The following is a 13,681-nucleotide window of genomic DNA, read 5'->3' as shown; positions in this document are numbered from 1 at the left end:
ATTCTGAATTTTGGACGCGCAAACTAAAATAATGTACTTGGCACATCTAACGGAAAGTTTCTCAAGTGTACCATTCGATTATGATGTTGCCCTTTGAAGCTTGTAGTGAACAAAAATAGGGTTAATGAGCCTTAATTATTTGACCGAGCCGATCGACATCATAATGATGACGGATTTTTCCTAATTTTGGATCCGAAACCTAAAATAATGTAGTCGGCACATCTAACAAAAAGTTTCTCAAGTGTACGATCCGATGATGCTCTTGCCCTTTGAAGCTTGTAGTGCACAAAAATAGGGTTATTAAGCTTGAATCAATTGACCGAGCCAATCGATATCATAATGATGACGGATTTTTCAGAATTTTGGATCCGAAGCCTAAAATAATGTAGTTGGCATATCTAACGGAAGGTATCTCGAGTGTAAGTTCCGATGATGCCCATGCAAAAATCTGTTAACCCCTGAGACAGTGAAGGATTGATGCCCATGCAAATTGACAAAGAGACATGAAAAAAAGTGCTTCAGTCCCTTTTGTGAGGTGTGGGTTTATACTTGGAGGTGTTACCTAATATTGAAATCCCAAATTTAATTTATCTGGGATTTCAGCTAAGTGCAACCCGAGTACATTTAGAAGTGTCATCTAACTCTACAATTTCTCAGCTGAATATTACAGACGAGATACCTTGTTTTTTTTATCCTTCTCAAGCAGGCTATAATATTGTGTTGCCTGGACTCAAACCTTTTCGTGGCCTCAAATGCATATGGCCTTGGAGGTTTTTTTGTATCCTTGCTTGTTTCCCTATTGTCTTGATGGGTCAAGCAAGTAGAAATGGGAACATCTTTGATTGATTTTTAATTTGTCGTCCACCATTGATATTTGTTTTTCGCTGTGCTCAAGGCAGGGCCGGCCCTGAGTTTTCAGGGGCTCTAGGCGGAAAAAAAAATGGGGCTCTCCACTTTCGAATATATTCACAATTTTTTTTTCCTCTTTAAAAGTAAGTAATTTACTAAGTTTACAGCTTTTTAATAGGCTTACAGGTTTCTATAAGAATACAATTTAGTAGTATAATCACTTGCAACTAAACTACTAAAGTCCTCACTAATATATACTCTGCCTTCATAATCCATTAAACCAAGTCCACCACTCAGATTCCTCTACTTTTATAAAAGTTTGTCAGTTTGATCGACTCTTCATGTCTTTGTTTTACTTTCTGAATTTATATTGTCAGTATTTCAGGAGCAAAAGGTAGCAAAGGCAACAAAACTTGCTATCTTCTGCACTTGGATGCTTTTCGCATCTCTGCATAATAGAGTATAGCTCTGTGGTTTATGTATAAAAAAAAAAAAAAAAAAAAAAACTCTAGCTTGCATCTAATACTGATACCACTTCGGCACTAGTACCAGTCTACCATGATTCCATTAACAAATAACAAAGATGCACTTAATTCATAATTAGTTATAATCACTATTAGTTCAGACGAATCGAATAAGAAGAAAAATAAAGAAAACAGACCCTAAAATCTTAATCATTGAAAAATATTTGAATTTGCAAAGAATACTTAAAGACTTACCCAACGAAATTGCTGTGTTAATTAGTATCAAAAGGTTAAAATCAACCGCTATTTCCTTCTTCCAAATTCCCAAATTTGCTAGAAATTTAAAAAAAATTAATAAAACATTACAAAGAACAAGAAAACAAAAGAATGATTGCAAATGATGATGATTATTGGCGACGATGAATCAATGATCTGATGATGAATTAGCTGCTAGGTTTTGAGATTTGAGAATTGAGAATTTGGGATTATGGAGGTGGTAAGAACAAGAGACGCCGACTCCCTGAATTTTAGGAGAACTAGAGAAGAAGTATAAAACGACAAGACATATAGGCATATATTACTTTTAATTTTTTACACATATAAATTTACTATATACCAAAGATGAGTTCACTGTTCACGATGGTACTGTTCATGAACAGTAAAGTGACGGTTCTGGCCTCCTTTTTCCGTAACTGTTCGCTAGGTTACTGTTCATAGAACAGTGAAGTAACTGTTTTGCCCTCCTTTGATATTATTATTATTTTTTTTATGTTTTTTCGGCTGTGTATCGATGATCTTATCTTCTCTTCTACAGTCGGCTGTTGCTGTATCGATTTTATCTTCTTCTCTACTCACCAATCCTCAAAAGAACAACAACCTGAAAACAAAGACAAACAGAGAAATACAGGAAGAGAGACGTGAAGGATTGACGACGAAAACGAGGTAACGTTGCCTTTGCCCTCCTTTTTTCTTCGTCATTGTGTGTTTGTTTGCTTTGTGCGAGGAGATAGAGAGATCGATTGTTGCTGGAATCACGTAATCAACATCGATCTCCATAGTAACTGGGTTAGCATAATCTGCCATCTAACAAAAACTAGAGAATCTGGTTTTTGATTGAGGGTTTTTTTTTGCTGCAATCACGTAATAAACATCCATCTCATAGTAACTGGGTTTCTAGAATCTAGGATCTGCAGGGGAACTTGGTTGAATAGAGTTTTTTTTTTTTTTTCCTTGAATGACAGATCTGATAAATTTTGGCCCTGTAAACTCAATTGAATTCCCCTCTGACTTGCTTGATTTCATGGATTTATTCTGTGGTTTTTTATCAGATTAGTTGGTCTTGATTGGTCTCAGTTAATGTCTCTTTTGTTAGTTAAAGCTTATTTGATTGAATTATTAATGTATGAGATTTGGTTTGTTTTTGTAGCCTGGGTTTTAACCTTTCAACGATTCCAAGGTCTTTCTTTTTTTTGGAGATTCTGAAGGAAAAGGATTTGGTTAACAAGAAATAAACCAGGTTTGGTTTTTAATCTGACTCATCTTTGATATCATTTAGTGAATTGTTATTGGTTTCCATGAGTGGAATATTTTCTTCTACTGATGACTGATAATGTTGTGATTTGCGTAGACTGATTTGAATTCAACTGATTTGCTCACGTCTATGTTGAATCAATGACTTCAAATCAGTTTGTGGTTGGTGCATTGATGAAGCTAACTATTATGTGCTTTTTTTCAATAATGCATATTGAGCTAATAAAATGTTTCCGTTCTTTACATAAACCTAAAGTAGTTGATTAATCGTTTTCTGAGGTGTATTGGTGGTATTGTGGTCTATTGTGGTACTATCGTGGTCTATTGTTTTTATTCAGGTGAATCAGCTAAAGCTTAGTTAGATGTTTTTGTATTGAATTCACAATGTGTATAGTTGTGGTAATGTTCAATTCTTTAACTGTTACTGTTTGATTATTCAGATTCTGGAAACAGTGTGTTATTCAATTTCCCAACTGCATTGGATTCAGGTATGGCTAGGTGATTGTTTGTTTTGACTTGGTGTTTGTTTTAAGTGTATTGATATATCATAATTTTTTAATACAGTGATGGCAGCAAAACCAGAAGAAACAGAAATAAGGAGACATTTACGTCATCAGAATGGAGAAGGCCAAGCTTCTGGTCCTATTTCTGATATGGAGAAAGATCGACAAATTAGATCAAGAAGGTGGAGACAACGTGAGTATTTATTATCACCTTTATGATGTTGGTCTAAATGACTGATTTTGGTAAAAAATTCTTTATAATTTATACTAATTCTGTTTTTTTTTTTTATTATTGGTTGGATGCCTGCTTCACGCATAGTATGCATATTTAGTTGCATTTTGTATGCAAAGTGTATCGCATTAATTACCGTAGCGGAACAAAGTGTATCACTTAATGTGAGTGAGTGTTTAAATGATAGAATAGTGAATAGTGGCTGTTCATTTTGTATGGGAAAGATGTTTGTTTGCATCCTTCATTGTTTAGTATTCAGTGGCATTTGTTTAAATATAAATGACTGATTAAATGTGAGAATAGTTAATAGAACCAGGCCTCATATATATATCAATTAAAATGTCTTATAAGAAGGTCAACAGAACAAGAAACAGTTATTGGTGATTGCTCTGATCACAATTCCTATGATTATCATCCTACTGAGAACAATTGATGTTTCTTTGTGTTCCACTGGTGATAATGTGTTTTTTTTTTTGGTTGTGCAGGTTCTATGCAAACGATTATTTGTATTGTTCAGTTGCTGCTTTTCTTGGTCTGTATTGAGATTGGTCATTGTCTAGGTATGCTGGTGATTATTTTGGTGGGTTTTCGGTTTCTGGTTTTGGTTTTTTTTTTTTGGCTTTTGCTCTTCAGTCAGTTCTATTGTCTTCACTGATTGAATATAGGTATATGTAGAAATAAATGGTTTCTTTGTTTTTTGGTTTGCAGATATTAGTAACAGTGTGCAATCGGAATTTGAAAGTGCTTTGAACTTGGGTATGAAATGTTTTTGTCAGACTGCATACATAATTATGTAGATGTTTTTACAGGATGAGTTGAAGTTCTATATAGAACTTGGACCACACAAATGATAAATGGTTGTATTGAGTTTGATTGCTCAGTGACTAAAATAGTACTAACATGGTTGTTATCAAAAATTCGTGCTAGGATTATTGAATCACAGGTTTTACTCTATCTAAGAAGACTATTTATATTGCTTTGCATGATTAGTCTTATATATTTGTAAGAAGTTGGAAAATTTTCTCATCAATCAAGAGTGTTTCTCTGATAGCAACCTGGTCTTACAACATCTGTAATCTAATGGTATAAAAACTTATTATTGGTGAATCACTTAATGATTTATTAGGAAATTTGTGGTAGATTCTGTTTCCTCTGCTTAAATTTTGTAGATTTTGTGCTTCTGTTCATATTTTACGCTTAAGATGGATATCACATGTTTAAAATGAGATTATACTCCATTTAAGAAAAACGATTTACATCAGTTTGCATTGTTAGCTTTATACATTTACGAAAAGCGAGAAAATTTTCTAATCAATCAAGAATACTTCTCTCATATCGACATGGTCTTACAACATCTATACTCTTGTCGATTGATGAATCACTGAATAAGTTAATAGGAAATGTGGCACGTAAACTGCATGAATCATGATCATTTCACAATCTTAGTATATGCAAAAGTCCTTATGATTCTGTATGATTTCTCTGCCAAAGTATCTTCATTTTTTTCTTTCATTAATGGCTTGCAGATCATAAAGGATGGTGGATGTGGCTGCTGCTGGTGCGGGGAACGCAAGTAAGGATCCAAATTTGATCCCACCACATCCTCCAACCATTCCACCCAATGTGAAGCCAGGAGTCCTGACTTCTCCCAAGTATTCTATTACGAGTAGGAAACAATTGCTTGCAAACCACTTCAAACTCACTGTGAAAGCTCCAGATTCTGTATTCTACCAATATTCTGTATGTCTACCTCATGTCATTCTTTTGCTGTGCAGTTTACTATGTTCAGTATAAAATTCTTAATGGCATACTATTCCTCACAGGTTCATATTACTTCTGAAAACAAGAAGGCCGCTCAAGGCAAGGGAATTGGCAGAAAACTTGTTGACAGGCTCTATCAAACATATTCTTCTAAACTTGCTGATAACAAGTTTGTGTATGATAAAGAGAAAGCTCAATATACAATTGGTCCTCTGCCGCAGAACAAGCTTGACTTTACAGTTCCCCTGGAGGAGGCATTTGCAAAGAGGTATATCCAACTATTGTTCTCTTTTTTGTGTTCTTGCTTTAAAGATTTCTCTATATATCTCTTATACAAGAATCCATATATTTTCTCAACTAGGATTGTTCTCCAATTTAACAATTTCAAATTCAGTTACTCACTTTGCTCTATTTATACTTAATTGAAGAATTGCCTAATATCAATCATCCAAGTCCAGTTTGTGAGTACAATGATCAATATTGATTGTTATTCATCTTTGGATTGTTAGTTAAAATTCATCTGATCCAAATGAACCGCACAATATTACGTTGAAGAGAAATAGTTTTTGCTTTTAATCTTACTCATCTTTGTTATTGTTTAGAGTGAAAAAGTGGAGCCTAACAATACGTACTTAAAGGTAAATAATTATTTACAATAATTGATTTGTAGAAAATTAATCTTTTAGTATGAACTGTTAGACGTAGAGATTTGCGAATTTAAAGATTCAGTTCAAAGGTTAGCATTTTGTATACACAGTTAAGAGAACATTGTTTTAACTTGATGATTAATATTGAATGGCAGATAAACAATGGAAAATGAATATGTGATATATATTTTTCTATCATCTATGACTGAAATTATCCAGATCTCTTTTGTGTTTGACGTTTTCAACACTTTTTTTATTTTATTTTTTTAGGAAACATGTGAGATATTATGATCTAGGAAAGATTTTACCTTCCGGCTTTCATTTTTGCTATTTTTATACAGAAAAATGTAAGCCATGCATTACCAGTATAATGGACTTCAATTTTGTTCAAGCACCTGGATGCCATCAACAACCATACTCAACTTTACAATGTCACAAAAGGTAAGATTATGTTATTTTGCAATAAAACTTTCTGACATCAAAAAAACCTTATCACAACCCTTTTGTCCTCTTTTCCAGAACTTCAGCCCGTCTTTTCCAACAAACCGCATTACAACTCACTGTATGCTACTGCAGGTCATGAACTAAATACTTGCTTCAAAAAAAAAATTTTAACTTTTTTTTTCTTTTCCTTTTTAACAGTTTACATATATAGTACTAATTCTTTTTACTAATCAATTTACAGACATTCGAGAGGCAAACCAAAAATTCCAAAAAGAAAAGCAGAAAGCTTATTCGGCTGATTTCATTCTGATACTCAATCTAACTTCTTGGCAGAAGCAGATATTCCGGAAGGAATTCAATAAGTTTACAAGGAAGTTCAAGCAAAGTTCAGTTGGCAGTGCTGTTTGTATGCGTTTGACGAGGTGGTAGTGTTTCTGAAAGAACCTCATCTTAAACTGGAACAGATTCAGTTAAATGTGACTTCAGCTTATCAGAAGGCTGTGTGCGCATCAGTGTTTTGCTGAATTGCAGAGTATTATTCCTTCATGGTCAAAGCTTATGCTCAGTGGCTCAGCCAGCCCCTCCAATTATTTGAATTTGCTATTAGTTGTCTATATCTGTATGAATATTAAGTGGTAGCTTGCCAACCTCTTACATTCACACTGTACTTCTTTCAAACATGTATTTACACTTTCTTTTCTACTCTTTCATTTTCAGTTAAGTTTCAGTTTTTAATTCCCGCAGCAAAGCGCGGACAACTATTACTAGTATATATAAAACTTGGTTTAATTTCAGGGGCCCATGAAATTTGAGGGCCATAGGCACAGGCCTGCTGGGCCTAAACCCAGGGCCGGCCCTGGCTCAAGGTGGATTGCATCTACACTATTGCTTAGGCTCTCTAAGTCTCTAGTCATTTATAGTTAAAAGATGGCAAATTCTTAATGGACCAACTTACAAACTACCCAAAGAAGAGAAAAAGAATAACCCAGAACAAAGTCCTCTTTGACCAAAAAAAAAGAACAAAGTCCTCAACATACATAATTTCCATACAGGGCACTGGGGCAGTTGCCTACAAAAGAGTTCCACCTGAAAATAAATGCAATCTATGACTTCAAGAAATCTATAAATACCGGCTCAATAAAGTCAGCAAGAATGCAAATATGTCACCATGAATCACAAAGGTGTACACCGAGTTTATGTAGCCACCAATGCATGCAAGATGAAATAACAGGGCAGGCTGGACAAATATTTTTAGGCTCAAATTGTGCACTCTAGAGATCAGGTACCCATCTCTGTGCAGTCCAAAATGCTGAATGGCTTTTTCAGTACATATGCTAAACGCAGTCTTTCTTAGGCTACAGTTTAAGTGAATTCAACGCAATGATTAGTATGATAAATAATTCAATGTGCTATTGATACACTAGCTGATCGCCTATCACTAGTGATGCACTCTCATGCTTCCCATATCTGTTTCTCCATGAAGATCATTTTCCTGCAAAAGAAAGATTGCATAAGTTGTATATAATACATGTATACTTACACCAGGGATTACTCAGTAGTCACATAATTGATTCTGTTGGATGTCTACCATCTCTTGTACGTCCTTGACCCTTCTCCGTTAACGCTTCTGCTTGGTGCTCACTGAATAACAGTTGCATGGGGATAAGCAAATGTGCACAGAAAACATCACCAGCTTTCATATCTCACTAACTAAACAGATAAAATGTCTATGAGACAAAGTAGCAAACTAGGAACTATAAAAAAACTTGCACACAATTGTGAAAACCGGGATGCTTTATGCTTTCATCTGGTTTCCGGTTTCCTTGATTTTGAGTTGATTTTCAATTTGTTGTTGTCTTTCCTATCCTTAGTTGACAGCATCACCTGTAGGTTTCTAATCAGGCTATAGGAAATTGATTATCATCATTACCCCAACCCGCATACTTATTCAACATGCACTCCCAACTTTGTAAACATTCCAAACGCATTCCCTCCCTGTTCTTAAATGGCACATGTTATTTCAAATGTTAAAATGTAATCCATCAATTGAAAGTGCCTTCGCATATCATCAAATTATCTTCAAGTCTTTTGCATTACCATATATTACTAATAGAGTAATAGGCAATCAACCACAAGTTCTGTAAATGAAACACGAAAAACACTGTATTACATTCAGATAAGTGCCAGTGTCTTGCTTGCACAATCATCACCCATATCATTATGTTCTGTATCACAAGTTTCTAAAACGCATTTTTTCTTTTCAGAATCTTTACATCTCTAAATCAAATAAACGATTTATAACTAGTAGTTCAGCTAAAACACCCTTGGATATTTTGTTTTAGATCTTTTCATTGGTATGACAACTCCATAGTATCATGCGCAGGCGATTCAACCCTTCTAATCAAATTTGAAATGCAACGTACCACAAACAAGTGATGGGAGATGGATCGTCAACTGGTAGCTCAGAAAATCACCACACTTCAGATCTGATGTCTTCAAGCCAAGGACGACTTCCCAGACATCTCTAAACTATTGCACCTGCACGGCATGTGCCAGTAAAACAGATTTACTTCCCAACTGTATTGCACGTGCAGTTAATCCCCCAGTTGGATACCCACCTCGGGTGGTCAGCAGACATTCTGGAAGATGAAATCTAAATAAGCACAGAGAACGATATTAATGACAACATCCATAAAATGAGCAATATTACTCTATTTCAGCCAGGTCATTAAACAATATGAGATCAATATATGACAAGACATTATACCGGCAGTTTCATAATGCTGGACGGGCGAGGAGACATTGACCGAGGAGATGGATGCCTCAGACGATATTCTGCCAGCCTTCTTTTATTTCTTTCTTGACTTGGTTGGAAATGCAATGCAACCAACTCCGATCCTGTTCTAGTTCGGAAACTGTCACCTCCACTGCAGCAATAATGCTTAGGATCTCTTGAGCCTGTACATAGGTTTTATGTAACAGACGATTAAAAAATAAATTATTTATGTCAAACATTAAGTGGACAATGTCACATTGCTCGCAAACTACATATTAGTCTGCTATGAATCCAAAAGTCCTAAAATTTACAAAATGTCGATTTTAGGACTTTTAGGACTTTCACTCGCTTGTTGAGCTGATGATTTAGGAAATGCTGAAATAGAGAGGATAAATTAAACAATGTTTAGAAAACATACATTGTAAGGAAGGCATGCTGGACTGGAGAATTGAGTAGCATTTTTCTCAATTGCATTTTCCAGAATAGCACGTAGCTCTATTTCTTCAAGCAGCTGCCGTTCCAATCTTTGTACCTATAGTAGAAGCACATCCATTGGTGACACTATGGCAAAGATGTCCTTAAATATACAACAGCTCTAAGATACTGGAGGAGATTTGAACAATCAGACGCTCATTAGGTGGAATATGAGGAATTTTGCGACAGTTCAAAGACAATACAGGATTGCTGAAAATGAGTCTAGCATACCAATAAGTACCGTATCGAATATGAATCCCTCTAGTTGATGCAATTACACAACTGCCTCCTAACTAACACATCTTATTGAATTTAAAATAAATTCCTTTGTCATGTACTATTATTCCTAAACTTTCACATGAACCCCTTACAAATGCAAACAGAATAGTAGAAAAGAGACACAGAATTTGCTTGTTGCTTCCAGGGAAAAAGCTTACATCCTATTCAAGCTGGAACTTGTCGGGTATGAACTTTTATTGCAGGATCCAAGTCGTTCAATACCATCATCAAGATTACTCACCCAAAAATCAAACAAAATACCAAATTTAGGAACTGTAGTTTGACCACTAAAGAAAAACCAAACATACTACAAACAATGAGAATAAAGTTATATGTAGTTAGTATTTTGGACCAAGTTACGCATAATCCATAAGCAACAAAGATTTTGCTAGAACGTGCTACGACCCACATGATTTCCTCAAATTCCAAAGATTTTGTAGAATTCTGAGTGGATTTGGAATGCAAATTCCTAGAAGAGAGAGTCCATGTCCTAAATTTACTAAACTAGCCTGGAAATATCTTTATTAAATAACAGTAAACTTCACTTGCAAATGAATAGAACAAATTCATTCATTTCCAGATCAATTGAATTCACGTGGTTCCCAACAGAACATTTTAGCAATTCGAAATCATTTGCCTGGAAGATGTGCACCGGTACTTACCTTTGACAACGAGTCATCTTTCACAACCTCTGACTGAAATTCAGAATCACATGAGATGCTAGAATGAGAATATTTACAGAGAGAATCACTTCTGCAAAATGCAACCAAAGAACAAAGAAGAAATCATTACAAAGGAAAAGCTCAGAGATCCCCTGCATATATAACTAAAACAAGAAAGAGTAACTACAAAGAACAAGAATGCAGCCTTACTGGCTCAACTTAGTTTGCACAATCGGTGAGTCACACATCATCCTGCGATCAAGGGGTTTGGCTTTAACCACATAAAGCAAATCCTCCAAATGCAGAAACAGCTTGGCTTCTGGTACTAGAAGACCAGAAGCTATACGCAGGTACAAACAAGCTTTCGCAAATCCTGCAAATCCAGTTCAAAGGTAAAACATCTGGCTCTTTTGCATATAAAAATTTAGAAACTTCAAGATGCTTTGTGTCTGACTATCTTAGTATAAATTGGAGACACCCCTCATGGAATGCAGAACTAGAAAAAGGAATGTACACTTGTGAGGCCACATAAAGACAAGCAACCTCATGAATGCTTCATTAGAAAGTTTAGGAACGATACTGATTGATTGATACTGTATTACAGAGGAGGGAAAAGAAGAGGCCAACGATACTGCTAATCAAATGTTGGTTAATCTTGTTATTTTAGGAACCAAGCACAAAATGTTTTCTAGCTTTACTGCTACTTCCATCAATAACAGTAAGTTTTAGGCATCATCAAAATCACACTTCCTTAACAAATGACCCAAGACTGAAATAACTATCAGAAATACAATTGAGGACTAAGGATGAAGATTGAGTCCACATTTCTATCTATAGAAAGAATTCAAATGCTTCATGAACTTTTAGCACAACATATTTTACATTTGCTGGGAAGTTGTTCTCAGTTCAATAGTGCTAACAATTTCTTTGTTTGAAGCAATTTTATCTTAATAGTAGAGCAGCATTTCTCTTGAAAATGGTAAACAAGAAATGAAAAGTAAAGAGAAGATGGTACCAGAGCCATTTCCAAAAGCAACAGGAAATGATCACAATGCACATAATGCAAACTAAACTTTACAAAAATTTGGTGATATTCTTACGTTGGTATTAACGGATCTGGATTCGCAGTCACAAAATCAGCAATCCTGCAAAATATTCATATTCAATCTACTAGAAGATGACTAACATTATATAAAGAGAATCACCTCATTTTTCTTACATGGCTAGAACAAACAAATTTGAAAGATATTCAATTCCAGTTCCTTTTACTCTAAAACTAGGTGCCTTCAAAAGGTAATTGAAAAACTAACATACTCTGTGCAGCATCGGGAAGCAGGTTGGAGGCATTCAACAGATTTTAGTTCCTCCTGCCCAAGCGAAAAAGATTAATGAGCTTGTTAACTTTCCACAGAAGCTAAGAGGCGAAATCAAGAAAATTTCCAGTGAGATTATTATTGCATAATATTTCAAAATATCTTGTTTCCAATCTGAACATAGGTTTGTTTACTATTACTACTATTAATTTATGCAGCAGAAGAAAGCTACCACCTTACCAATAGCAGGAATCTGGTTATAGATCTAAGAAGGAAGATTAAGAGGTATGAAAGTACACTTTTGACAAGTAGCCTACATAGGCTTTTCCTCATTCATTTCAGTCCCTGATTGGGAACCTATAATTTGATAGTCCACTAGGGAAAAAAAAAAAAAGGTGGCTTCCAGTAAATAATCATAGATCAAATTGAACAAAAAGACCATTCTGATGTATTGGTCAACAAAATATATCCATCCGGGTTAAACATAATTGGAGGTATCAATGAAGTCAATCAAAACCTGACACACACGTTGAGTGCACCCATTGACTGGAGAACAGATACCAGCCACAGTGAAACAGAACACAATCATGCACTTGGCCTACATTTTTATAATTCAATATCACCAAATTTAAACCAGAATAAGAAGCAATAATTCAGAGAGCTCACTCTCCATGTCGTTTGCTGCAAAAGGGTGGGGTTTATGGTGCAAAACAAAGTTAACTTCAGCTCTATAGCAGGCCAAAATTTTCCAACAAGACAAACTGAAGAGAATCATTCACCGGATAACCTCTAAGATTACTATGGAAGAGGGTCTGAAGCTTTCAAGTTTATTAGTCCATAAAAAGTAATTAGGACTAATCTCCTACGCTCTTTGGTTAAACTCTCAACTCCATCCTTAACTTTAAACTAACTGCTAAGCCAACATACGGTCTTAGCTATAAGAACACTTCCTCAGTAATGGTCTTAAAGTTCACAGAGATGGAAATCCTACCTTTTCAGTTTGACATAATTAAGCTAATGAAATCAAATTCTACACAGTGTTGTTGCATACTAAATGTCGGTGAATTACTAGCATATCATCTATATCTTGAAACGAGAAATCATAAGTCGGAGATTTGACAGTAACAAATCAAAACCATGAAGCAACTTAATTAGTTTCAATCCATAAACAAATTGGTTTTTACCAGAATAGCAATAGGCCCCATTAACACTAGTATCTTAATGGAAAAAGCAACTACCTTCAGAATTTGCTAGCAATAGGGATAATCAACTACGACTCCAAATATATAAAATCCAAACTCGTAACGCAACAACATATCCACTTAAGAGAGCAAGAGGGCTTCTCGCACTGAACGCATTTGTATGGTGATTGAACCAGAGCCTTCTCTAACCAATTATATTGGGGAAGAAGAACCAGGGCTACTCGATCTTTTTCCTTCGCATGGCATCTCCGATCCAACCAAGGGTCAGCCGGTTACATAATTCAACGGTCATGATCACTTGATTGTAATGTTCCACGTCGCTACTAGAGAATACTCCCAGAAACGACCTAGGAGCACAGCGGAGAAGGGAGACTCTTCAAAGTCTTTACTGATTGGATTAATTTCTAATCTAAAACGCACCTCCATCACTCACTCATCCATCATCACTTAAAAGTTTCCTAAACTTGTAAATTGGGTTGATGTTGCATGACGACTTGGAATATTCTGGAGTCTGGACAAATAAACCTAACCACGCGGTTCAACCT

General features: G+C 35.4%; 2 long non-coding RNA genes across 10 annotated transcripts; one reads left to right on the top strand and one right to left on the bottom strand.

Moving 5' to 3' along the window:
• Positions 1 to 2,098: 2,098 nt before the first annotated feature.
• Positions 2,099 to 7,157, top strand: LOC112178100. 6 transcript variants are annotated; one of them, XR_005804633.1, is made up of 12 exons: positions 2,099 to 2,255; positions 2,740 to 2,829; positions 3,284 to 3,331; positions 3,408 to 3,539; positions 4,064 to 4,138; positions 4,287 to 4,334; positions 5,105 to 5,318; positions 5,402 to 5,607; positions 5,942 to 5,977; positions 6,328 to 6,427; positions 6,506 to 6,562; positions 6,672 to 7,157. It is a non-coding gene; the product is annotated as an uncharacterized LOC112178100 (long non-coding RNA). The 6 variants fall into 6 exon arrangements; XR_002927387.2 differs by lacking the exon at positions 5,942 to 5,977; XR_005804636.1 differs by lacking the exon at positions 6,506 to 6,562.
• A 271-nt stretch (positions 7,158 to 7,428) lies between these two features.
• On the bottom strand, positions 7,429 to 13,523 carry LOC112178192. Of its 4 annotated transcripts, none has more exons than XR_005804652.1 (10): positions 13,173 to 13,523; positions 11,932 to 11,988; positions 11,722 to 11,766; positions 10,832 to 10,994; positions 10,118 to 10,712; positions 9,625 to 9,738; positions 9,198 to 9,388; positions 8,854 to 9,083; positions 8,019 to 8,071; positions 7,429 to 7,922 (listed from the first exon to the last, which is right to left on the bottom strand). It is a non-coding gene; the product is annotated as an uncharacterized LOC112178192 (long non-coding RNA). The 4 variants fall into 4 exon arrangements; XR_002927411.2 differs by having other exon boundaries at positions 7,430 to 7,922; positions 11,936 to 11,988; XR_002927415.2 differs by having other exon boundaries at positions 7,433 to 7,922; positions 10,622 to 10,712; positions 11,936 to 11,988; positions 13,173 to 13,519.
• Positions 13,524 to 13,681: the final 158 nt, after the last annotated feature.

Source organism: Rosa chinensis, chromosome 1, assembly GCF_002994745.2.
Source record: "Rosa chinensis cultivar Old Blush chromosome 1, RchiOBHm-V2, whole genome shotgun sequence".
Lineage (NCBI taxonomy): Eukaryota > Viridiplantae > Streptophyta > Magnoliopsida > Rosales > Rosaceae > Rosa > Rosa chinensis.
Note: the sequence above shows the minus strand (reverse complement) of the source record. Positions and strands in the feature narration are given on the sequence as shown.